This window comes from Vulpes vulpes, chromosome 14, assembly GCF_048418805.1.
Source record: "Vulpes vulpes isolate BD-2025 chromosome 14, VulVul3, whole genome shotgun sequence".
Lineage (NCBI taxonomy): Eukaryota > Metazoa > Chordata > Mammalia > Carnivora > Canidae > Vulpes > Vulpes vulpes.
Window position 1 is genome coordinate 16086084 of NC_132793.1, and position 25821 is coordinate 16111904.

The 25821-nt window shown below is 43.9% G+C and overlaps 1 protein-coding gene across 8 annotated transcripts in view; it reads right to left on the bottom strand.

Annotated features, from left to right (window-relative positions):
- Positions 1 to 25821, bottom strand: part of TOX2 (TOX high mobility group box family member 2) — a 133484-nt gene that overhangs the window by 50309 nt on the left and 57354 nt on the right. The gene's annotated exons all lie outside the window — the stretch shown is intronic.

The window sequence follows — 25821 nt, forward strand, 5'->3', positions numbered from 1 at the left end:
AAAAACCTGCTCCCCTGGAGAGTGGGACCAGCTTTTATTCCCATCTTCTTCATTTTCCCATCAGATCTAAACACTGCAGCCTACCACGAGTCTTCTCACATCCACCCATTTTACAGATGAGAGAATCCAGGTCCAAGAAGAAAGTGGTCCATTCAAGGTTAATCAGAGTTGGGAATAGAGCTGAAGTATCCTGATTTCCTGCCTGGTCGTCTTCCATGGCAGTTGGACACCTGAGAAAGGTGTCCAATTCCCTTGAGTGCCTTGAACACCCAGCCCAACTGGATCCTCTTCTGGTCTTTCCTTAGTAAATGGTACAAAGACTCCCCCAGAAGCCAGGAGCCATTCTGGACTCCCTCTCCAGTCCTTGTTTGTTCATTTCCCCCTGCCCCTCACTGCACAATGAGGAAGCTCCAGTACAATGCTGAATAAAAATGGTGAGAGTGGGCAGCCTTGTTTTCTTCCTTATCTTAAATATCTTGATGTTTTACCACTAAGTACAACATCTGCCATGGGTTCTTACAGGTGTTCTGTAACAGCGTGAAGGCATTGCTAGTTCGTCAAGAAGGTGTTTATTTTTCTTTCAATTGTGTGTAGTTTGTTGTTGTTTTACTTTTATTGGATTCCTTTCCCCACATCTACTGAAAGCTCTAGTGACTTTGCTCCTTTAGTTAATACATGGTAAATTACTTCACTTGGTTTTCTAATGTTAAAACAACCTTGCATTTCTGGAATAAACCCTACTTGGTTATGATGTATTATGCCTTGCTGGATTTTCACTGCTGATGTTTTGTCCAGGATTTTTGCATCTAGCTTATGAGTAGACTGGCCTATAATTTCCCTCTTTCCTTCTGCCTTTGCTGGGTTTTAGTATAAAGATGATGTTAACCTGGGGGATCGCTCCCCTTTTCTGTACTCTGAAAGAGATCAGGCCACAGACAAGAAACTCATGTAGATTTGTAGATGAATATAAGAAAACATCAAAGAGAAGTTAGAAGACACAGAGGACAAAGTGAAAGTGTCTAAGTGATAACTGTTTGATCAGCATTCTGGAAGGAGAAGAGTGTGGGAATGGCGCAGAGGTGTAACGGAAGGGATAATGGTTGGGAATATTCCAGAACTGAAGAAAGACTCCAAAGGTACTAATGAATATAATGGTAAATCTTAGAACAATTATAATACATATTGTGTAAAGGGGAAGGGGGAACCTCACAAAACCATGATAGCATATGGGAAATAACATCTTCTAACATCTTGTTCTCTTTGATAAGTTAAGTGTGTATGCTAGAAAAGCTAGGGTAATTGAAGCCTAACACAGTACCTGGTTCCAGTAAATATTTGTTGGATGAGGCCACTGAGTGGTAATAAATACATCCTGAATATTTCATGCTTAAAAACTAGTACATCTCTACTGGAAATCTTGGGGAAGGGGTAGACGGAGAGAGAATAAGAGAGGGAGAGAACCTTCTAAACATCTTAACATGGGCACCCTGCGGGGGATGAAAATGATTTTTCATGTTATATTTTGATGCACTTTGGTGCATATATATGGGTATTTTTTTATATATATATATGGGTATTAATGTAATTTTGCCGTTAAGTGCATATTTTCCAAGACAGGTGCTGATAGGTCAATTGGTATAATTTTATGGTTAAGGCTTTGAGTAATCCAGGGCTTGGTGAAAGAGATAGCTATAGGGGGGTAGAATGGAGAAGGGGGCAGAGCACCCCCAAGTAATCAGAAATAGGTGGAAGAGAGAAAGCACTCTGTGCCTCTCTCTGCTCCTCTATGCCTGGCACCTGGCTAGTGAAACCCCTACCATGACATGAACCCAACCACCCACCCCTTCTCACCCTCACCAAGAGAGCTGAGCAAAGCTCTGGCCAAATTGCACCAGAAATCAGGGTCACCAGCTGTGTGTGATGTCTTCATGCCTCTGGGATCCACTCCCTCCCAGCTTGTTCATTCCCATGGCAGTTCTCCCCAGCCTGTCTTCCATCCTCATCCTCCAGCACTCTCTGCCCCTTTACCCAGTGCAGATGACTGTCACCTCCTACTCCTCAGGGAAAATAGAAAATAACTCTAACAGCATCCTGTTACCAGAAACACAAACTTGCCTATTTCGTACCAACTTGCCTCCTGTTTTGATGCCGGAAGAGCCATCCCTCCTTCCTAAAGCCAATCTCCCTGCCTGTGTAGAGAATGATCCTTCCCTCTCCCCTCCCCCTCTGTCCAAGGACTTTGGGCATCCCATGAACTCTTCCTGCTCCTGGCTCTTCAGCCTTCCCCTCTGCTGGACCACTCTCATTGGCACTGAAACATGCTCATCTCTCTTTGGACTTGCACACTTCCCTGTCCTTCTCCAGCTGCCACCACCTCCTCCCAAGTCCACATCTGTCTTTCTGAAAGGGTTGTCAGCTCCTCTTCTTCATCTCCCACTCACCACACAGCCCACTGAGACCTGCTCCCCCCCACCCTCCAAAACTCCACCTCCCAGAGGCCTCCATGGTGCCAGATCAAATCAGTTTTCAAACCACATTTCATTGTCTCCTCAGCAATGTTGGTCCAATAGATCCCTTCCCTTCATCTTGAGAACATCCCTCCATTAGCATCCAGGACCTCTTGCTGCTCACCCTCTTGCTCCCACTTCATCTTCTCCAATGCCCACTCCTCTTTTTCTACGTAACCATGCTGCATTCTCTCAGCCTGAGTCCTGACTCTTCTCCCTTCCTTCCCTACAACCTCTCCCCAGTTGGATCTCAGGCTCAGTTTTCATTCCCATCTAGGTGCCACATTTCCATCTCCAGTCTTGGCACCCATCTGAGCTCCAGATGTGAGCATCTAAACACTTGCCCCCTCCCAATATTCACACCTGGCATATCACAAGCATCTCAGAGTTAATATGTGCAAAGCTGCCCTCACATTGCCCTTCCCCAACCCTGCAGCTGCATCTCCCTCATCCTGTCCTCCACGCAGGTAATAAAGCCACCAACTTGGGGCTTACCCTCAGTCACCCCTCAAATCCACTGAAACTCCTCTGAACTATCTTTTAAACCCACCAACATCTCTCCATTCCCACTACCCCTGCCCTGCTCCAGGCCACACCATCTGTTTCCTGGACAACTGCAACAGCCTCTGTCCTGGTATCCCATTCCTTCCCCCACCAATCCATCCCCTTCATGCAGCCAGAGTAGTCTCTAGAAAGGTGATCACCTTGCCACTCCCATGCTTACAATGCTTTGATGGCTCCCCACTGCCCTGAGGATAAAGTCCATAGTCTCAAACATGGCCCTGTCATCCTCACATGCCTGCTGCTCCCCATCACCCCTCCAGCCACAGGGACTTTGCCTGCCTCCAGGCCCTCACATAGGCTGTTCCCTCTGCGGGAATGCTGTGCCCACCACATGCTCTCCCTTCACCTGCTTATTTCTACTCAACCCCCAGCAATCAGTTGGTTTAGATGGCTTCCCTGATACTCTCTAGAGTGGGTCAGAGCGCATCATATACCCCCAAGTGGCTCTGCATTCCCCTTGGAAGCACTCATTGAATGTGTAGTCAACTAACTGCTTGCATAGTTATTTAATGTTTAACGTGAGTTCTGCTGGGATAGCCCTTGTTGGTCCTGCTTCCCAGAACCTGGCACAAAGTAAGAACTAAATAATAATTAGTCAAATGAATGAACAAGCCAGATCCCAGGGCAGAGACCATGGGATCACATCTCACTCAACCCTCATGACTGCCCTGGACATCCTTGTTGCACAGGAGTGTAGTGTGTGGTCAAGTGCTGGAGGGCCTGGGTTTGAATCCTGACTCTGCCACACACTAGGTATGTGACTTCGGGCACACTACTTAACTGCTCTGTGTCTCAGTTTCCTTTTCTGTAAAAAGAGGGTAATAACAGCAGGTGCTACAAGGTGGCTGTGAAAAGGAACTGGATCAATCATGTGAACTGCTCAGGCCACTGCCTGGCACTGGGTCAGTGTTCTGAACTCCTCACACCCCAAGCCTGCGTGCCGTGGGGTGATAGGTCTGTCTTGAGCCTGACTACTGGGATGGGCTGGGGGCTGACTGGCTTTTGGTGGGACTCAGCCACAGGCATCACATCATCCCAGGAAGCCTCCCCCAGCTCCCCTGCCCATCCAGCAACAAGACTCTACTCCTCACATTCCTCTTCTGCAGCCCCTTGTGTGTGCTCCCCAGAATATCACATACACCTGCAATTATTTTTGATTCTTTATTTATCTTTTACTTATGCCCACATCCCCCAATCTCAGACTCCACGGGGCAGGGGTAAGACTGTCTCATCACCAACACCTAGCACAGTGCCTGGCACATAGTAGGTACTCAGTTAGAATGTGAATGAGGACTGTGCCAGACTTTAGGTTTAGAGCTCACTTAGGTCAATCTGTATCTGTCCCTCTTGACAGACTGGGAGTCCGTCAGTCATCTGTAGCTCATGCCTCTCCATACAGCCCCCCTGCCCGCCCCCCTCCACCCCAGTTCCCAGAGCAGGTGCTGGCACATGATGCTAAATGAGTACACAAGTCCATTCCTTTCATTTAAAAACCAAAACCTCAACACACTGGAGCCAGCCCAACCAACCAGAAGCCTTTTGCAAAAATAAGCATATGTTGTATCAAAATATTGGAATAACACAATTATGACAATTCATTTAAAGAGGCGATTAGCACACTTAAAAATAACTAAGCATGCAAACACTACATGCCTCCCTCAAACGCAATCAAATCCTAAATGCATGACACCTGAATACTGCCTCATTCTGCTACTGCTTCTTACTGAGCACCTACTGTGTGCCAGCCACTAGAGCCAGCTTTTCCACATGCATTCTCCATCAAACCCACATCAGTTCTGCAAATAATTCATATGACTATTCTCTCCATTTTGCAGGTGAAGATGATGAAGCTGAGAAAGTGGGGGTGTCACATAGGTAGGAAGTCTTGGATGGGATTCAAACCCAGGTCTTGCGACTCTGAATCCAGCATTTTCCTACACTGGATCAGAGGCTTCTTCAAGATCCATTTCTCACTCCCCCTAAGAGATGGGTTTCCCTGCCCCCACTCTTGCTATGGTCTCTTCTCCTTCAGGGCCCAGAATTATCCTGTTAAAATATCAGATCGTGCACTCCTCTGCTCACCATCCTCCAGTGGTCCCCTTGTCACTCAGAGTAAGAACAAGGCCCTTACAATGGCCTCCTACCCCCATGCTATATGGTCCAGTGCCCCCACTCCCACCTCCATCTCCCTTACCTCCCCAGTATCTCCCACCATTCTCCCAGTTCATGCCACTCTGGTCATACTAGGCATGGTTCTGCCTCGGAGCCTTTGCACTGGCTGTTTCCATTCTCTGGAACACTCTTCTCTCAGATACTCACACAGCTCATTCCTTTGCCACTCATGTCTACTCAAATATCCCCTCACTGCTTGATTTAAAATTACAAACCACTGGCCACGCTCCCTTTTCTGCTTGTTTTTATCCCTTTCAGGTTTATCACCTTCTAACGTCCTTCAAATTTTATTGATTCATTGGAATCAATAGATTCCATTGAATGTCAGCTCCATGAAGGGGGAGGTTTTCATCTGTTTTGTTCACTGCTGTATCCTGAGCGTCATCAGTAATGGGTGCTCAAATAGTGAACAGATGAAGAGATGAACTTCTTACCACATGCCAGAAGTAAGAGTAGGAAGAAAATGAACAGACTGGCAGACCATGAAATCCCCCTTCTGAGAGAGGGCTTGTCTTGGCGGTGACCCAAGGGCAGGACAGGCAGTTTGAATCAATCCAGCGTTCCTCCCTCCCCAGAAGTGGTGTATGAAAAACCTTAACTGATGGTCCTTTTGGGGCAGAAAGTGGAGGGAGGGAGCACTGAGGCAGATGGCAGGGCCAGGATGTGGAGTTGACCAACATGCAAGAAGGTAGAGCTCCCCAACCACACAGAAGTGGGTTATGAGGCTGCTAAAATCACCTTGTTCCTCAATTCCTCCATTTGTGCTTTTCTTTCCAAATAACTAAGGAATGGAAATTCAGAGCAAAGCAATGTGGCTGGAGTAGAAGGGATATGCAGAAGGACAGACTGCTGTGTACTCTTTGGACCAGGAAAGGAAGAATGCTAGGCTGTTCTGACATGTGGCTTGCCCTTTGGGTCAGGGAAGCGTACATCTTCTCCTGGAGCTTCTAGGAGGAGGGGTCTTCATTAAGCACCTAAGGCAATGACTCTTGGAGGCAGGAAGAGTAGACAGGGGCAAAGGGTTCATCTCTGGGCTTTGAGGAGGGGACACAGAGGAAGGAATCTAAGAATATCCAAAGAGCCAGAAGCCTGTTGCAGTGATAAGTTTATGTCTTTTTTTTTTTTTTTTTAAGATTTTGTTTATTTGAGAGAGAGAGAGAGAGAGAGAGAGAACAAGCAGTGGGGAGGGGCAGAGGGAAAGAGAGACAGAAGCAGACTCCCTGCTGAGCAGGAAGCCCAATGCTGGGGCTCTCTCTGGAGATCATGACCTGAGACAAAGGCAGACACTTAACTGAATGAGCCACCCAGGCGCCCCGATAAGCTTATGTTCTATGAAATCATCAGAATATACTCTTTCATTTACTACAACAAAATGACAAGGAATAAAAAAATTCATCCATAGTAATACATACATACATATTGTCTTAAATGATATTTTCTGAGACAAATACTCAAAGCTCAAACCTAGAGAATGGTTTGAGAAGGGAGTGCCTGGGTGTCTCAGTGGGTTAAGCATATGTCTTCAGCTCAGGTCATGATCTCAGGGTCCTGGATCGAGCCCCACATGCGGCTCCCTGCTCAGTGGGGAGTCTGCTTCTCTCTCTCTCTGCCTGCTGCTTCCCTGCTTGTCCTTGCTCTCTCTCTGTCAAATCAATAAATAAAATCTTTAAAAAATTTTTATTTATTTATTCATGATAGACATAGAGAAAGAGAGAGAGGCAGAGACACAGGCAGAGGGAGAAGCAGGCTCCACACAGGGAGCCCGACACGGGACTCGATCCCGGGGCTCCAGGATCGCACCCTGGGCCAAAGGCAGGCGCCAAACCACTGAGCCACCCAGGGATTCCCAATAAATAAAATCTTAAAAAAAAAAAGGAAACCCAAGAAAGGGATTCTAGAAAGAGTAGTGAGCTCAGAAACCACTAGAGTTTATATCAATTCAAAACAGCTGCCCTCCAATAAGGTGATAAGGTGGCTGCAGGGTTTAATGTGACTGTTTTATAAGGACTCCTACAATAGAAGAGAGATAGCATAGGATTATAAAATTAATGATGACCACAAACTAAAAATCTAGAGGATTTTGGATAGAAGCTGTGTCTTCTGTAAAGAAGGAAATTACAGATATTGATAGTTATTTACACTGTAAGGAAAATTTAAATACATGTTACAATTTTTAAATCTGAGATGAAGTTCATATAACATAAAGTTAACTGTTTAAAAATTTACATTTCAATGGCTTTTAGTACATTCACAATGTTCTACAACCACCCCTTCTATCTAGTTCAATATTTTCATCACCCCAAAGGGAAACCTCATACCCATTAAGCAGTTTGTACTCTGGTCCCTGAACCCCCAGTTACCACCAATCTGCATTCTGTCTCTGTGGATTTACCTAGTCTGGATAGTTTTTATATAAATGGAACCATATAATATGTGACATTTTGTGTCTGGCTTCTCTCACTTAGCATGATGTTTTTAAGGTTCATCCATATTGTGGTGTGCATTAGTACTTTATTCCTTATGGCTCAATAATATTCCACTGTATGTAAATACCACATTTTGTTTATCCATTCATCCACTGGCAGACAGTTGGGCAGTTTCCATCTTTTAGCTATTGTAAAAAGTGCTGCTTTGTGTACACATATTTATTAGAGTCCCTGTTTTCAGTTCTTTTGCATATATAGCAAGGAGTGGAACTGCTGGGTTTATGGTAATTCTATGTCTAACTTTGAGAAACCATCAAACAATTTTTCACAATGGTTGCACATTTTACATTCCTATCAGCAACATATGAAGGTTTCAAACTCTCCACATCCTCACTACCAACACTTATTGTTCCGTTACTTTTTTTTTTTATAGCCATCCTAGGGGATCTGAAATAGTATCTTATTGTAGTTTTGATTTGTATCAAACTAACAACTAATGATGGTGAGCATCTTTTCATTTGTTTCTTGGCCACTTGCATATCTTCTTTGAAGAAATGTCTGTTCAAGTCTTTTGCCCATCTTTAAATTGAGTTGTCTTTGTGCTCACTTCGGCAGCACATATGCTAAATTGGGTTGTCTTTTTGTTGTTGTATTAAAGAGTTCTTTATGTATTCTAGATATAGACCCTTATAAGATATATGACTTGAAAATATTTTTCTTCTAACCTGTAGGTTGTCTTTTCACTTTTCTCATAATGTCCTTTGATACACAGAAGTGTGTAATGTCATGAAATCCAATTCATCTATTTTTTTTCTTTTGTTGTTTTTGTTGTTGTCATACCTAAGGATCCACAGCCAAATCCAATGTCATGAAGGGTTACCCCTATGTTTTCTTCTAAAATGTTTATAGATTTACCTCTCAGCCTTAAGTCATGGGTCCATTTTGACTTCACTTTTGCATATGGCAGGAGGTGGAGTCCAACTTCATTATTTTCCACATGGCTACCCAGTTGTCTCAGTACTATTTGGTAAAGAGACTATTCTGTCCCCACTGAATGATCCTGGCACTCTTGTCAAAAATCAATGTGCTATAGGTGTAGAGGTTTATTCCTAGATTTTAAAAATTCTATTACATCGGTCTGTATATCTATCCTTAGGCCAGTACCACACTGTTCTATTGCAGCTTTTGTAGAAATTGGGATATGTATGTTGTACAACTTTGTTATTCTTTTTTAAGATTTGTGTGGCTACTCAGGGCCCCCTGCAACTTTTATGTATTTGAGGATCAGCTATTAACACATCTGCCCAAAAAGGCTGGTAGAAATTTGATAGAGAGATTGCACTCAATCTGTAGCTTGCTTGCATGATATTGCAATCTTACCAAAATCATGATTTCCAATCCATGAACACAGGATGTCTTTCCCATTTATTTATATCTTTTCATTTATTTTTTAATTATTTCTTATAGTAATCTTTTATAGTAAGTGTTCAAGTCTTTCACTAGCTTGTATAAATTTATTCCTACATATTTTCTTCTTTTGGACACTATTACATATGGAATTGGTTCTCTTGTTTTCCTTTTGGGATTGTTCATTGCATTGTATATAGAAACACAACTGATTTTTATGTGTTGATCTTATGCTCTGAAACTTGACTAAATTCATTTCTTAGCATTTTTGTTTATAATTTTAAGGGAAAACAGAAATTCCACATTGGTGGAGGAACTAAAACAAAGGAAAAGAAAATATAATCTGACCAACCTAACAATAATTAGAAAAGAAAGAAGGAACACAGGAATGAACTATGAAACAAGATAATAAAACCTTCATAAAATGACAGCACTAAGATTAAATATTATTAACCACAATAAATATGAATGATTTAAATCCCTTTATTTGGTTAAAATAAATAAATACAGCATATGGCACTTATAATAGGCATGCCCAAAATAAAATGACACAGAAGATTACAAATAGAGCAAACAAGTAAAAAGCAGAAGTGGCAAAATTAACAAGACATTAGGTATAATTCAGAGCAAAAGCACTGAAAGAAGTAAGGGAAATACTTAAGTTGATAAATGATACAATCCATTAAGAAAAAATGACAGACATAAACTTTTATGGTGACTGATAAACCACAGGAATATAAAATGTAAAAAGACTGTTTAGTAGTACAAAAAAGATTCAGCAAAACCATAAACATAGTGACACACTAACACCTCTCTTCAAAAATTGACAAATCAATCAGTAAGGATAGAAGAGTTGAACAACATAATGCACCCTCTTGATCTCTTCCGCTATTTAAAGAACACCCATTCTTTTCAAATGTCTGTGGGACAGTTAAAAAATATGTCCATGTACTAGCTACATAGAAAATCTCAAATTTTTCAAAAGGAAGAAATGACACAGACCACACTCTACCATCTAAATGCACTAACCTAGTTTTTAACAAAAAACAAAGAAAGTAGAGAAAGAAGGAGCAGGAAAAAATAGAGGGAGGCAGAGGCTCCTAAATCCTTGGACACTTTAAGAGCAATCTTCTCAAGAACATTTGAGTTAAAGAGGCAATTGTAACTGAAATCACAGAAAATGAGAACACTATCTGACAAAACTTGTGAGAGTGAACAATGGAAAATTCATAACTTTTTTACCTAAGTGAATTTTACAGAAGAGAAGAAAAACAAAAAATTAAACTCAACACTCAAGAAGCTAGACACAGAAACAAAATAAACCAGGAGAAGAAAGAGTAAAAAAACAGATAATGAATTTTAGACAAATTTAAGGAATAGCTGGGTGTTTTTAAAGGGCTAATAAATGAGAAAACCACTGAGTAGGAAAAAAAAATACCCAAAATGAAAATATACATACTCAGAATAAAAATATATTGATTCTTTGAAAGTCAATGAAAAGTCCTTTGTTATATAGTATAAAGCTAATTTTCATTCATGTTTATCATTTCTAGCTTAATTATGTCATTTAAATCTTCTATTAACATTGGTTTTCTCTTTCTGGCTGATCCTTGGTTTATGAGAGACATAAAAATGTCTGCCATGATTGTGATTTGGATCAATTTCTTCTTGAATTTGTTTATTTTTGCTTCATCTGTTTCAGAGCTATGTCATTGAGTATTTACAAATTAATGATATCTTTTTGGGGAAATATACATTTTGCAATTCAATGGTTTCCTACTTTATTCAATTAATGCTTCCAGAAGGTTCTCAGACTGGCATTTGGACTCCACTTTCATCACCCACCCCAACACTCTATAAGAGAAAGGTGGAAGGTTTCCCTGAGGGGGAATCGATAGGAGAGTAGCCCCACCTTTGAGCCACATAAGAAAAGCCCTGGTAGCACAGCTTGTTGGGACTTGGGTGCAGCACATAACAGGATGTGACACCTCACTACCCAGTGAAACCTGCTGAGAAAATGCCCTCAGGGGGACCTAGCTTGTGTTCCCAGAGTTGAGAGGCTCAGGAGGCCACCAGCATTGTTAGGTTCTGGGGAGATGGAGCTGCCTGAAATGGAAGGGCTAGGAGAGACTGAGAGAATAAAAGAGAGAGACAGAGAGGATGAGAGAGAGAAAGAGACAGAGACAGAGAACAATCTGCGTGGACGTGGTTTGGCAAGGCAAGGATGCGTGAACAGTCCTAGGGAGCAAGTGAAAGCTAAGGAAGGCAGCTGGCTGAAGGCATCTAAAAGGGTCCCACCCAAGACAGTGGCCTACTAATAGGGCAGGGAGGCCTCAGCAGCAGGAGTTACACCAGCAGGTATACTAGCTGCGAAGCTGGCCATATGAGGGGAGCCACGGCCAGAATTCCAGCTCCAAGTGCCTCATGGAAAAGAAGCAGTATGTGATAATCTACTAGAACAGTGGGCGCAGGATGGTAGGACATCAGTCAGCAAGATGCTCTGACCCTTGCTCCCTTAACTGCACCTCACCCTGCCCAACCCTAGGGTCTCCAACAGCAGCAGAGGAAATGAGACCACCCTCGTCCCCACTGCCGCTCCCCATGGGAAGAATGAACAAGGGACGGACCTCTGCCTTCTTGCAGAAGCCCAGGCTGCTAAATAAATAACCCGAGTGACAGCAACAGTACCTTATGTTGACACAGGACTCTGGGGTTTCAGATGCTTTTATGTATTTCAAATATTTTTCCCAAAAAAGGCTTCAAGTTTCTTGGAATACAAAATCAGTGAATACTGGGGTTTTTTTTTTTTTGATCTGCAGACAGAATGTTGGCCTTGGAGTTAGCCTGACCTGGGGAATTCCAGTCCCACCATGTACAGCTCAGAGACCTCTGGCAGTTTGTCCAAACTGTCTACTCCTGAGTGTCCTTATCTATGAAACCCCACCTAACAGCTGAGAGAATCATGCAAGGAAACAGATGTGAAAATACGTGAACAGAAAGTGAACACAATCTCCACCCCACCCCCATACCCAGGGAGGGGAAAAAAGATGTCAGGTGGCAGAGCAGAACAAGCATTAAATGTCTTTTCCACCATACAGATGAAGAAACTGAGGCCCAAAAAGGCAAAATGACTTCTCCAGAGTCACACAGGTAGCATTTTCGGGAACAATGACAAGAAGCCCTATCCAGAGCCAACATATGCCATGCCACTATTGGCGCTTTCCCAGCACACACACTGATCCTGACTAGCCAGGGACAGTCCTGCCTTATGCCTCTTGTCCCAGGGTAATTTTTAATACTCTCTTTTACTCTAAAATCATCCTGGTCTGGACAGTAAATGATACAGCCACCTTACCACCCTACTATTTTCACAAGGAGAGTCCACACCCTATGAGAACATCTCAGCAAAAAGACTGTCATACAATTCAGTGTTTCTTGGCTCTGTTTTCAAAACAGGGAAAATGGTACCTTGTCCAGATCTGAAATCCCTGATCCGCTGGAGCAGGGCACCCATCGCTATAACTTATTATGTGTACAGTGATTTTATGAATTCAGTGGGGAATGAAATGCAATTTTGTCAGGCTTGTCTGTGTCCATAATGACCAAGTCAAATTAATCATGTTGGATGATACCCCTGTGTCGCCCGTCCCAGAGATGTGTAATAGAATCTTTCTGATTCATGTCTCGCAGTCCATCAGAGCTGGAGTATTGCCGCACTTTGGAAAATCAGTACAATTATGCCTTCTTGTTGGGCTATCATTTTCCCAGACTCAAAATGCTTCTTAAAAATAAACAAACAAATAAAAGCTTGTACCATATAGAAACAAAATGGAAATGAAAAAGCCATATTGTTAAAGTTAAATGTGGATTCTGGAGGAATGGAAGGAATCCAAGATTGTTTTAAGCCTTTATTTACAGGCAGATCTCCCAAGCCCTGGCAACCAGGGCGCAGGAGGGAGTATAACAACCTCCTGTTGGTGGTCTTGACCCTGAAAAGCTTAGATCAGAGCAGAAAGAGGCCATCACCAGTCACATTAGCCATGATTTTTGTTTACTAAAACTCTATCTGGGAACAAACATGGGAATCCTTGGAAAATTATCTGTCACTCTAAGGTTCAGGTAGCTTTCTGGACTGATTCACCTGGGGGGTCGGGACGTGTTTCTAGAAACATGAGCCATGAGTGGTGGAGTACCCTTCTTTAGGAGACAACAATCCCAGCAAGTAGCAAAGCTGAGGCTCACTTTGAACCACAGCATTCCGGGGAGATGGGGCAGCCTGAGCATCGGGCACCACCCCATTTTACAGATAAGGATGTTCACTTTTCCAATAAGTGTCAGAGTTTTATTTTAATGACATTTTTTTTTGTAATCACACATCAACTGCCTCTGACATCTTCCCTTGGATATCCTAGAGGCGAGGTCAGCAAACTTTTTCTGCAAAGGTAAAGATAATAAACCTTTTTGGCTTGTAGGTAATACAGTCTCTGTCGCTATTCAACTCTGTTGCTGTAGCATGGAAGGAGCCATAGACAGTATTTAAACTAACAAATACAGCTATGAACCAATAAAACTTTATTAACAACAAATGGAGGACCAGCTTTGGCCTATGGGCCATAATTTGTTGAGCCCTGTCCTAGAGGTGGTTTTTCTTCCTCATCAAACTTCTCCCATCTAACATATACTATCCAAAACCTTTAAAAAATATATATTGCCTATTCCCTTCCCCAGAACATAAATTCTGCTGTTTGGTCACTGATTATCCCAAGACCAAGAAGAGCACCTTGTACCTACTAGGCCCTCAAACATTTGCTGAATGAAACAATACATGAATGAATGAGAATCAGGAGAATGGACTGCTGTGGTCATGCTTGTATCTCTAGCACCTAGAACATTGCCTGACACAAGGTAGCTACTCAGTAAATATTGTTTTGAATGAATGCATGCATGAATGAGTTTACTGATGGCCTGCTGTCATACAGGCTGGGCTCTTCACCGTTTTCCCCGTAAGCTCTAAGAAGTCAGCAAATGTCTGGAGCAGCCTTCCGCTTAAAAATGCTTCTCAGAATGAAATAATTCTTACCTCACCCATGAGGGTCTCCTGGTTCCCTGTTCTCATCTTAGAAACCATCTCCTATGAAGATGCTAGAGCCCCATCTCTGCCCCAGATAGATTATATGACCTTGGGAAAGTCATTGCCCCATTTTAGCCCTGAGGTACACCATATGTGAAAAGAGGGAGTTGGACCAAGGGATTTTTAAACCCAAGTTTATTCCATGTATGTGCCACTGGTTTGCAGGTACACAGGCAGATATGAGGCAGCACGAATTTTAAAAGCATTTTAAAATGATGAGTAGGCTCTCCAGTTGTTTCCGTGTTAAAATAGCTTCTGGGGAAAAAAAAAAATTCTATTTGCAGTCTTTTTTCTTTTCTAACTCTACCTTTTGAAAACTATAGAAGTGGCATCATCTAAAAATGTGCCAAGCCAGCAGCGTGGGTATGAAGGCACCCAAGTTCTCAGACACTGGCTTTTGTGAGTGCTCTGAGTCCTCTGACATACAGCTAAGTAGGTAAGTCCCCCAGTCCATGCTGCTCCAAGGACGCTACCCTGCTCAGACTGTTCCAAGGCTCCTCAAGCAGGCTCCTCATATCTGTCTGGCACATGACACCTCCTGGGCTAGATCTTGCAACATCACCTGACACCAGGCACAGGGAGCCCACTGCAACTCCCACCCCAGACAACACATACTCTAATAAATCACCAGGCCCCTGGATGTGCTAGACTCTCTGCATGGGCCACTATGGCACCTGCTCATGCTTAGGATCACCGCAACACCCTTGTGCCTTCCCAGGTGGCAATACCAAGGACTAGGCCCAGCACTCTAAGTCTGCTCTGAGCAGAATGGAGCAAAGCCTCCTCTGACAGCCTGGACCCCATGCTCCTGTTAATATGCCCCAAAGCCCCAACAGGAAACTGCAAACCAGAGTTCATCCACTCCCTAAGGCTTAGGGAGTACCCTCTGGGAGCCAAGCTTGTGCTGTCCTGCTTCTGCACTTTTGTTCAAATAATAAGAACAGCAAGAATTCATATAGTACTTAAAATGTGCTAAACACCTCCCTGTTCTGTGGACTTTTTTTGTACCTGATTTTAGGTGCTATTATTATATCCATCCCACAGAGGAAGAACCAGAAGCACCAAGATGTGAAATTTGATGGAAGTCATGCAGCTAAGAAGGGATAGAGCCAGGTTCCAACTCAGAAGTCAAGCTCAAGAGATCTGAAACCCAATAACCACCCATGAGCTTGGGAGCAAATCTCTTTCCAGTTGAGCCTTCAGATGAGGCTGCAGTGCTGATCACCACACGGACTGCAGCCTTGTGAGAGGTCTTGAGCCAAACCCAGTGAAGCCAAACCTGGGTTTCTGACCCACAGGAACCACAAGATGATTAACATGTGTTGTTTTTACATTTAAAAGTTTAGCTTATGAATTGGTATCCTAACAACTGTGTGATTCTGTATATAAATAGCAGGGACTGAACACGAGTCCCTCATGAGCAATGCTGAGCCTCTGTGCATAGGCAGCTCCTGGCTGCCCTCCTCCCATTCTCTGATTGCTCCTCTCTGGTGGTCCTCAGGATGGACATGCGCCTGTGCTCCACCCACCTTATGAACCCCAATTCCTCTTAATCTTAGGAAGACAGTGTACCTCAGGCCATGCTTCTCAATAAGTAATGCGCACACAAATCACCTGCAGAACTTGTTCAAATGAGTGTTCTGGTTGAGGAGGTTGGGGTAGGATTTGAGATGCTGCATTTCCAACAAGCTCCAGGTGAGGCTACTGGTCTGTGGGTCACCCTGTGGACAGCAAAGCCTTAGGCATTAAAAGCATAGACTTGGACCCAGACAGACCATGGTTCAAATTTCAATTGTTACATCCCAGCTAGGAGTCCTTAACCTCTGAGAGGTGGAAAGTTCTACCCAAGGTCACATAATAAATGACAGTTACCTGGAGCCCCAAACAGAGCCCTGTGTTCTGATTTCCAGCTCAAAGTCTTAAAACTGCAGCTAAATCCACCTTCCTGAGCTCTGTACCTGGATATATCTATCTGTGTGTGTGTGTGTGTGTGTGTGTGTGTGTGTCTACACATGTGAATGGATATGTCTCCAGACATGCACCAATGTGTGTGCTGAGGTATCTAAGCATCAGTACATGTGCCAGTGGATTTGTAGGAGCCGTCCATTCATTCATTCACTCCCTCAGCTCCTACTCTGGGCCAAGTCCCTGCTCCCATTACATCAACAGTCTGGGAGGGAGGCAGCCATCAAACAAACACAAATAAAAATCTAATTTATGGGATCCCTGGGTGGCGCAGCGGTTTGGCGCCTGCCTTTGGCCCAGGGTGCGATCCTGGAGACCCGGGATCGAATCCCACGTCGGGCTCCCGGTGCATGGAGCCTGCTTCTCCCTCTGCCTGTGTCTCTGCCTCTCTCTCTATCTCTCTATGACTATCATAAATAAATAAAAATTAAAAAAAAAATTAAAAAAAAAATCTAATTTATGTATGTGTGTGTGTTGTTCATAACAGCCGTAAGGACTGAGTACTATCTTTAGCTCCATTTCACTGAGGAAACTGAGGCACTAGGAGGTTAAATGGCTTGCTCAGCATCACAAAGTGATACTTAGTGCATAAAAAGGTGTATATCAGCAAGAGTGCCTATGTGAGTGTGACATGCACACGTTTGTATTTGTGTGTGAATGTGTCTGTGTACGAGCATGTATGTACCTGTGCATGTGCCCAGATATCTTCAAATATTCCATAAACAAGATTTCCTGGCACCACAACAGAGTATCATAAAAACACACATATGCACATACACGTTCTTTTTTCTCAGGTGTTCATATTTTCAATCATTTCCTAAAGCTCTGTCCACAGAGAAATAGGAGTGAAGATCGGGGCCCGCAGAGCTGAGCCGATCCAGGACAGCCCATACCACCTGTTTCCCCTGGGGTGAGCCACTGCTAGAGCAATTTCACAGTTCATCATCCATGATGAGGTGAAAATAGTCCTTCCCCTCCCAGCAGGTTAAATAAATTGCCCAGGCTGTGAAGGGCTAGTCCGCCCACACCTCTACTGGGAACCTACTACACAAGTTATCTGGCTAGGTCCCCTTCCCCTTCTTGCCATGTCTCTAAAAATGGAGACATCTGTGCAAATACCTTGAAAAAAATTTTTTTTTTTTACTCTTTACCGTAGCACAGGATACCAACCAAAAGTGCACAAGCGCTCAAGGATGAATCTTTACAAAGCAAACAAACATAGAAACCGCAACCCAAATAAAGAGAGAAAACCATATCAGCACCTCGGAAGCCCCTCAAGACTCCTCACAACCCAAGCCCCTCCTGCCCCCAACCAGGGCAACCACAATCCAGATTTTTTATCACCATAGATTAGTTTTGCCTGTTCATATGCTTTAAGTAAATGGAATCATCCAGAATGTTCTGTCTCAGTGTCTGGCTTCTTCCCTTCACCCTGGGGTCTGTGAGATTGCTCTGTATTATCATGTGTGGTGATAAATCGCTGGTTCTGGTTGCTGTGTAGTATTCCATGGTATCAGAATATCCTGTCATCGTTCATTGGTCTACTGTGGAAGTGCATTCAGATTACTTCCCATCTTGTGCTTTTATGAAAAGTGCCACTATGAACATTCCCACACATGTCTTTTGGTGAACAGATGCATGCGTTTCTCTTGAATGACTACCAAGGAGCTGGATTACTGGGTCATGGTGCTTAGAAGGCCAAGAAATCGTTTTCCAAAGTGGCTATGCCAGTTTATACAACAACGTACAAGGGTACCAGGTCCTCTCCATCCTATCTAATTTGGTATTTTCTGTCTTTTCCATTTTCTACATTTGGTGGCATTGGGGAGAGTATTTAATAAATTTCAAGATGCCTCCTCATGCCCTCTGCTGTCCGGCTCATGTTGCTGTCTCTGGCAATTCTTTATGAAGGCCAGCAGTGAGTTTAGAATTGCCCCACATTTATGTATCACACAGACACCACCTCTAGCCATGACCCAACTGTCCCTGAGGGCCACTCCAGCATGGTAAACAGCCCAAAGTATTCCTGATCAACTTTCAAGGCCTGCTGTTAGAGAGAACTTTAAGGCTTTCTCAAGGGGACTTCAAAGAGATGACCCCACTTCACAAAGCCAAGCCAGACCTCTGCAAGGCCTTCTTTTCCCATCTCCAAAGCCAATAGTCATTCACACAGCCCACCTCCCTGTCCTCGTCCAGCCTGGCATGCACTTCTCCTTGAGGCTATGCACCCCGGCTCCCCTAGGCTCCTGTGAGTCCCCCTCCCAATAGCTCAGTGCCCCTGGGTGGTTTTTCAGACTGTGGTACTGGGTAAATAGGTGCATCTCTGGGGCCTGCGGTGCTGGCCTGAGTGAGATTTCTGCCTATCTGAGGCACAAACCCCATCTTATTCATTCCACCCCAGTCCTACATGACAAATATTCACAGAAAATTAGAGCTAATAATGTGGTTCTAAGATGGAGCCCATGTCAGGCTCCAATTAGCTAGATCCTTCACTGTTTTGCTTTTCTTCTCCACATTGTAAATTCCAAAAACAACAACAAAAACTTTACCAAGCTCCTATTATAACTAGCACTGGCCAAGCTGCTTACCTTCTATCCACTTAACCAGTCTTAACTAGCCTACCACCACTGAACTAATCTAACTACACTAAACTATTAACTTAGCTTTACCCACTTCTGGCTTTCTTAACCTGCCATGATGGTAATAATACTCCCATTTGACAGAAAAGTAGAAAGTGTGGCCAAGAGAGGGTAAGTAGTATGGTCAAGGTCATACAGTAAGAACAAGGCAGAAGTAGGAGTCCCAAGGACCACAGACCTGCTGCTCACTCTCTCCTGGGTCCCTTGTGCTCCACACTTTCCTGGGAGCTAGCAGGATGAAGGATGCCAGGCCCAGAAGCAGTGACCACCTCATTCTCAGACTTTCATTCCCCACCAGAGCTATGGGCTTTGAGTATATTCAACAGAGAAATCAACTGTCTGGACCCCATGATGGCCTTTTAATGATAATGTGAATCAAGGAGGCCTGACAGTGCTGGCTGTTCCCTGGAGCACTGCGCTGGAGGACAGTCTAATGGAGGGAGCTGGGAAGGGGTCGCATATCTTCAGCAAGTTTGCAATTAGTAGGAGGCAGTTTCTGTTATTTTTGCTATTTCAGGGGGAACATTTCTTGGCATATTTTAAAAGCAAGATAGTTCCAATATCATCTTTTCAATTTCAACCCTTAACATAATTTGATTTGCATCAGATAAAATAGCTGACTGGTGGGGTGCTTGGTGGCTCAGTATGTTAAGCATCAGACTCTTGGTTTTCGCTCAGGTCATGATCTTGTGGTTCTAAGATGGAGCCCACGTCAGGCTCCACATTCAACAAGGAGTCCGCTTCAGAGGAGTCTCCCTCTGCCTCCCACTCACTCTCTCTCTCTCTCTCTCTCTCTTTCTCTCAAAATCTTTTTTAAGAAAAATAGGTGAGGGGCAGCCCAGGTGGCTCAGCGGTTTGGCGCCGACTTCAGCCCAGGGCCTGATCCTGGGGACCCGGGATTGAGTCCCACGTCGGGCTCCCTGCATGGAGCCTGCTTCTCCCTCTGCCTGTGTCTCTGCCTCTCTCTCTTTCTCTGTCTCTCATGAATAAATAAATCTTAAAAAAAAAAAAAGTAAAAAAAAAAAGAAAAATAGCTGACTAGCTCCCCTTTACTGTTATTTCTGAAGCCTCACTGACTCCTGTGCCCACCATATACTGGGTGGATGACCTTAAGCAAGTTGTTTTATTTTCCTGAAAATCAGTGTTTTCATCTGTAAAATGGATACTTTAATAGCACCTCATGTAACTTTGCCATTTGCCATGTACCAAGTACCATAATAAAAACTTAGGACATAAATGCATCTTATCTACTTCTCCCTGCATCACTTTGAGAAGCTTTTTAAAAAATTATATATATATATTTTATTGGAGTTCAATTTGCCAACATATAGCATAACACACAGTGCTCATCCTGCCAAGTGCCCCCCTCAGTGCCCATCACCCAGTCACCCCAACCCCCCGCCCACCTCCCTTTCCACTACCCCTTGTTCATTTCCCAGAGTTAGGTGTCTCTCATGTTTTGTCACTTGAGGAGCTTTTAAAGACAAAATTGAGGTTTAGGAAAACTGACTGATGTGTCCAAGGTCACCCAATCATGGAACACAAAGACCATAATTTGAAGAGCACCTAGGTGGCGCACAGTCGGTTAAGCATCCAACTCTTGGTTTCAGTTTGAGTCATGATCTCAGGGTCATGAGATCAAGCCCCTTATTAGGCTCCATGCTCAGCAGCAAGTCTGCTTAAGACTCTCTTCCTTCTCCCTGTGCCCCTCCCTACCCCAGAGCACGTGTGCACTCACTCTCTCTCAAATAAACAACAAATCTTAAAAAACAAAGCAAAACAAAACCCAGTAGCCATAATTTGAGCCCAGGTCTGCCTGTCTTCTCATATCTTTACCCTTATAAGCCATGTGATCACTGGAATCTCTTTATTGTTGCCAGTGGTGGGCTGGACCCTCACTCAGAGCCACTGATCTCGGTCTCCAAGGTCCCCTCAGCACTGGGGCAACTCAGCTATGTGGAGGAGAGGTGAGCCTCTGGCATGTTGGACAGACCACTGTCTCTCCTAGAGACTCGGGCAGGGGGTGGAGGAAACCAATCCTTTGGCCACAGATTATAACCTCGAAGATCTCTCAGAGATACCAATTCAGCCCCCATTTACAGACACAAAAACCAAAACCAAAAAACAAACCAAAACAAAACAAAAGAACCACATGGGGCTCAGAGAGGGCAAATGACCTCCCCAAGGGTACATGGTCAAAGAGGCCAGACTCAGGCTCTCAGTCCTCCAGAAACTAAGGATCCAGCTTCATTTTGGAAAGGTGCTTCATAAGGCTTTGTTTCTACTTCTTGATGCTCATTTTCATGTAGCAATGAACCAATGTGCTAAAGCAGATGGTTCTCCCACACTCCCCAGCAAAGACCCAGGCCTAGTCGAAGATGCTGAGTTCAAGGTGTCTGAGAGTGGGAGACGGGTGCTGTTTTAGAGAAAATCCTTGCAATTACATTTCCAACCCGCTGCTGTTCCCTCCCCCAACCCATAAACTTCCTGCATCATCTTCATTGTTTCCATCCCATTTAGAGAGAGGGAACGTTTCCAGGGATTCAATTTCTCTCATAATAGTTGGAAGGAAACAAAACTATATGCTGTAAACATTCACTGCATTGTATGAAAAATATCTTTACTACAGGGGAGGCGGAGTAAACGCAGACCAGAATTCCCCACCCCCAAATCTGTCCCCTAACGCTTCCACGTCTGCACCCTCCAACATTTAAACATGTCACAGCCAGGAATGCAGAGCTTTAAACTGCATATATTTTTAGCCGCTGGAATGCAAAATGAAGATCTGTGAGGTGTAAGTACCGACTCCTTCTCAGCAGTTTTCTCTCAATGAAAACAAGAGAGGCTCGTCCATTTTTCTAAGCACGTGTGTAGGACTGATGAGGGAAAGCTCATTAGTTCAGTCTGACATATACTCAATTCTCTCCATACACATAGGATGGGTTTTTTTCCCCCTCCTTGCATTTTATTCTCCAGCTGTGAAATGATATTAAATTTCATCAGATTTGAACAAAATCTATGGTCTTGAAACAGTTTCCTTCAAGGCCCCCTCATATTTATTCAGAATTCATGAATCATGTTCGGATAACACAACCATAATTATTTTTAAAGTGTGATGTTTGTGGCTTTAATAGGAAATGCTTGCAAAAGGCCTTTTCTCTTTGATTGTTTGTAATCTTAGCAGTAATCACTGCCGTTCCCTTTTCGGCACCACGGCCAGCGAAACACAATTTCATTTTAATATGAATCGCGAGCTCTTCACCCAGGTTTTAATTAAAGCAATAAAAGCCGTGTCGTCTCTGCCCTTTACGTTGTACACACAGACTCAGAGGCCGGAGTTACCAAGCCCAGAATCTTAGATTGCAACAAGGACAGGAGGGCCTCCTGCCTGCCAGTGCATTTACTGTTGGTGCATTTATTCCCAAGGCATCATTTGATTTTTGTTTCAAAAAGACTCCACCACCTCTCTGTCTCTCTGGCCTGCAGTTTTCTCATCTGTGAGATGGGATAGCAACGGTACTTACCTGATAGACTGCAATGGAAAACACTTAGCTCCGGTGCCTGAGCCCAAGGAAGTGTGCTGTGAATGTTCATTATCGTCAGCACCATCGGTATTTGGGCTGGGAAAATCCAACAGACCATCTACCCTCATCATTTGCATGGGGAATAATAGGCTGGGAAAGATACCAACACCGGTGAAGGAAAATGAAGCAGATGGAATCTGGAACTCAGAGCTCTGGGTTTCTTCCCCATCCCAGGCATCTTACATCATCCCTTACTGAAGGAGGCTGCAGCTTCAAGCCACGAGTACAGTGCCGGGGAACTACAGGTGTGACTCTGACCAGCTCTGGTCTTCTGGGCTCCTGGTTATACCATCCACACACCCTAGGGCTATGCTTGATCCAATGGTAAGAAAAATAGACCAGGCATCTCTGGGATCTATGAAGGAGGGTCACCACACACAGTGGTGTGCAGACCCCACAGCAAGAATCTGCTTAGCTCAAAGTCCTTGCATGCCTGTTGTGTGCCAGGTGTGGTGGGAGGAACTGCGAGGCCTCCTTTTGTAGCATGAGAAGCTTGGCCTTTATGACATAACTCTAGTCTAGCACATGTTCCGCAGATATGTTAGCAAGGGACGCAAAGGGAGCAGTGGATGGGCAGGACCCACACTGGACCTTGCTCACACCTGGCTCATAGTTGGTGGTGCTGATGACAGTCTCCAGGCCCCAGGCTTCCCCAAGGAACACCTAGAATATGAGCCACCTGAACCTCTCCCCTTGCAAATAGCCCCTGGACCCACTGGGATTCCTACTCCAAGAACAAAAATTTCCCTATTTCCCCAGAGCTTCTTAGAACATGCCTTCCATTGACGTCCTGTCTCCTCTACAGACGAGCTGCCCATCCCCCCACTGTTCACGTATCTCAGGTTGGAAGGCAAGCTTGACATCCTCCTCCCTCTCTGCTGTCCCATCTGGACCGCTGTCTATCTTCCCTACAAATTCCACCCCACCCTCCTCAGCTCCATCAGCATCTTGGCGCAAGTGCTGTCCACACACCTCCTGTTTATCCCCCTACCCCATCATGCTCCCAGGCTCTGGTTCCGGGCTCTGACTTTCCATCTCCCCCACCTTGGCACCATTCTGGGTCCCTAGAATTCAGCCACCATGCTATGCTGGGCTCTGCACCACTCTGTGTCAGCAACCCACCCCCCGGATGCACCTAGGACCCCATGAATGCCCACAGCTCCTTCTCTCAGAATCACCACCCTCTTCCCACTCCATGACTAAGGCATCCTCACTGTCCAGCACCCCACTTGGTGACCTTCTGAGCCTGGTCCCTCTCACTTCTCTCCTCATCTAGCTTAGATGACTGGATTCTTCATTTATCTTTATTTCAGTCTCTCTTTTGCACAGAAAAGCTTAAGCATCCTTCTGGTATACCTGCCTCGCAAATCCTTACACCTGGATAAAACCAACTGCCTGCCCTCATATCACCTATACCAAGAACTCAGTCTCCCACAGGCCACACAAATATCCCAGACCTTCTCCATCCCCTCAGACTTCAGTGCCCCGACTCAGCAGGTAACCTGCCCCCCCAACCTCTCCAGGAGGATGCTGTCAGATGCAGATGCCCTCTGCTCCCGTGAACAGTCTACAGGGACACACTCCTTTCCCCCTTTGTCCTTGCTCCCGGCTAAGGCCAGAGCTTCCACCTCTGGGCAGGACCCAGCCCCTCCCACCTTCTCCCAAAATTTAAACCATCAATTAACCCTTATATCTCCTGAAACCCAAGCTTTACCCTCTCTCGGATACCTTCCATTGACAACTAAACATTCTAAACATTTAAAAAATTTTCCTTCCTTTGGTGTCCTCATCTCATTGAGCTATGGTGCTGGCCCCTGTGTGTCCTAGACTTCACCCACACAAGTTGTCTACATTCACTGTTTACATCCTTGCCCCATGCTCCCCTCTCAATCCACCCCAGGACCTGCATGAAGTCCACTACCCATCAAAACCGCCTTTTCTGAGATCCAGGATGACTTCCTTTTTCTTAAAACAATTGGACACATTTCAACACTTATACCAACCAATCCCTCAGGAGCATTTGATCCCCTCCTTCTTGTTTATACTTTATTCATCTTTCTGAAATTATAGTAAATCCCTATAGTTTAAAATCCCTAAAATATAAAAAAGTGAAAAGTCTTTTCCCACACCTGTCCATGTGCCCAGTTTCCATAACACACACACACACACACACACACACACACCACAGATACATATACACACTCATACAAACGTGCACACACAGATACACTTATACACACACAATGTACAAGGTCATTGTTACTAGTTCCCACATATTCTTCCACAGTTGCTTTAATCAAATACAAACAAACATTCTCACTACCTTTTTTCACAAATGGTAACATGGGGTACTGACTGTTAGCCAGCCACCTTACTTTTTTCAGTAAACTGTATCTAAAGAACTTTAATATCTTTCCAATTCCTTCATTCTTTCTTTACAGCCACACAGTATTCCACTTGATAAATGTACATAATTTATGTAACTAGTCCCCATACTGTTTCATATTTGGGTTGTTGCCAATCCTTTGCCTATATACCAATACTAAAATGAGTAGTCTTGAGGACATCATTTCTCATGTGAGCAAATATATCTTTAGGATGTGTTTCTAAGAGAAAACTTGCTGGGTTAAGGGTCAATGGGTTTGAAATTTTGATAGATGTTGCCAATTTGCTCTCCATAGGGGTTATACCAATTCACTCTTCCTTTAAGCAATGTTCAAGAGTGCCTGTTTCCCCACAAGGGCTCCAAGAGTGTTTTATCAAACCTTTGGATTTTTGTCAATCTAAAAGATGAAAAATGATAATTTTGTTTCTCTTATGAACTGATTCTGGTATCTTCTCACAAACTTAAGATGCACTTGCATTTCCTGTGCTGGAAACTATTGGTTCATATCTCCCACGTGTTTTTCTACCAGAGTTTTGAATTGATTTCTGGGGACTCTTTATATATTTGGGAGATTAATCCTTTGACTGTATTGTGAGTTGAAAATAATTTTGCCCAATTTTTCACTTGTCTTTTGACTTATGCTGTTTCAGCCACACAAAAGTTCTGTTTCTTTTTTCTTTGTCATCAAATTTTTAAGTCTTTTCTTTTAAGACTCTGAGTCATAGAAATATCTTTCCCACTCTAAAGTTGTAAAGCATACCTTAAGGGTTTTTTTTTTTCCTGGTGCCTTTATGATTTCCATTGAGTACATAAATCTTTGATTTATTCAAAAGTTATCCTTTGATAGGAAAGAAGCTGTCAATCCAACATCATATTGCCCTAAATTCCTTACCTCCATCTTGGAACACTCTGCACTTGGCTTCTAAGACTCCATGTTCTCCTCCTACCTCTCTGGTAACTGCTTCTCAACCTATTTCACAATCTTCTCCATCTCCACTTTGCTTTCAAATATTGGAGCTCAACATTTAAGACTCCTTGAT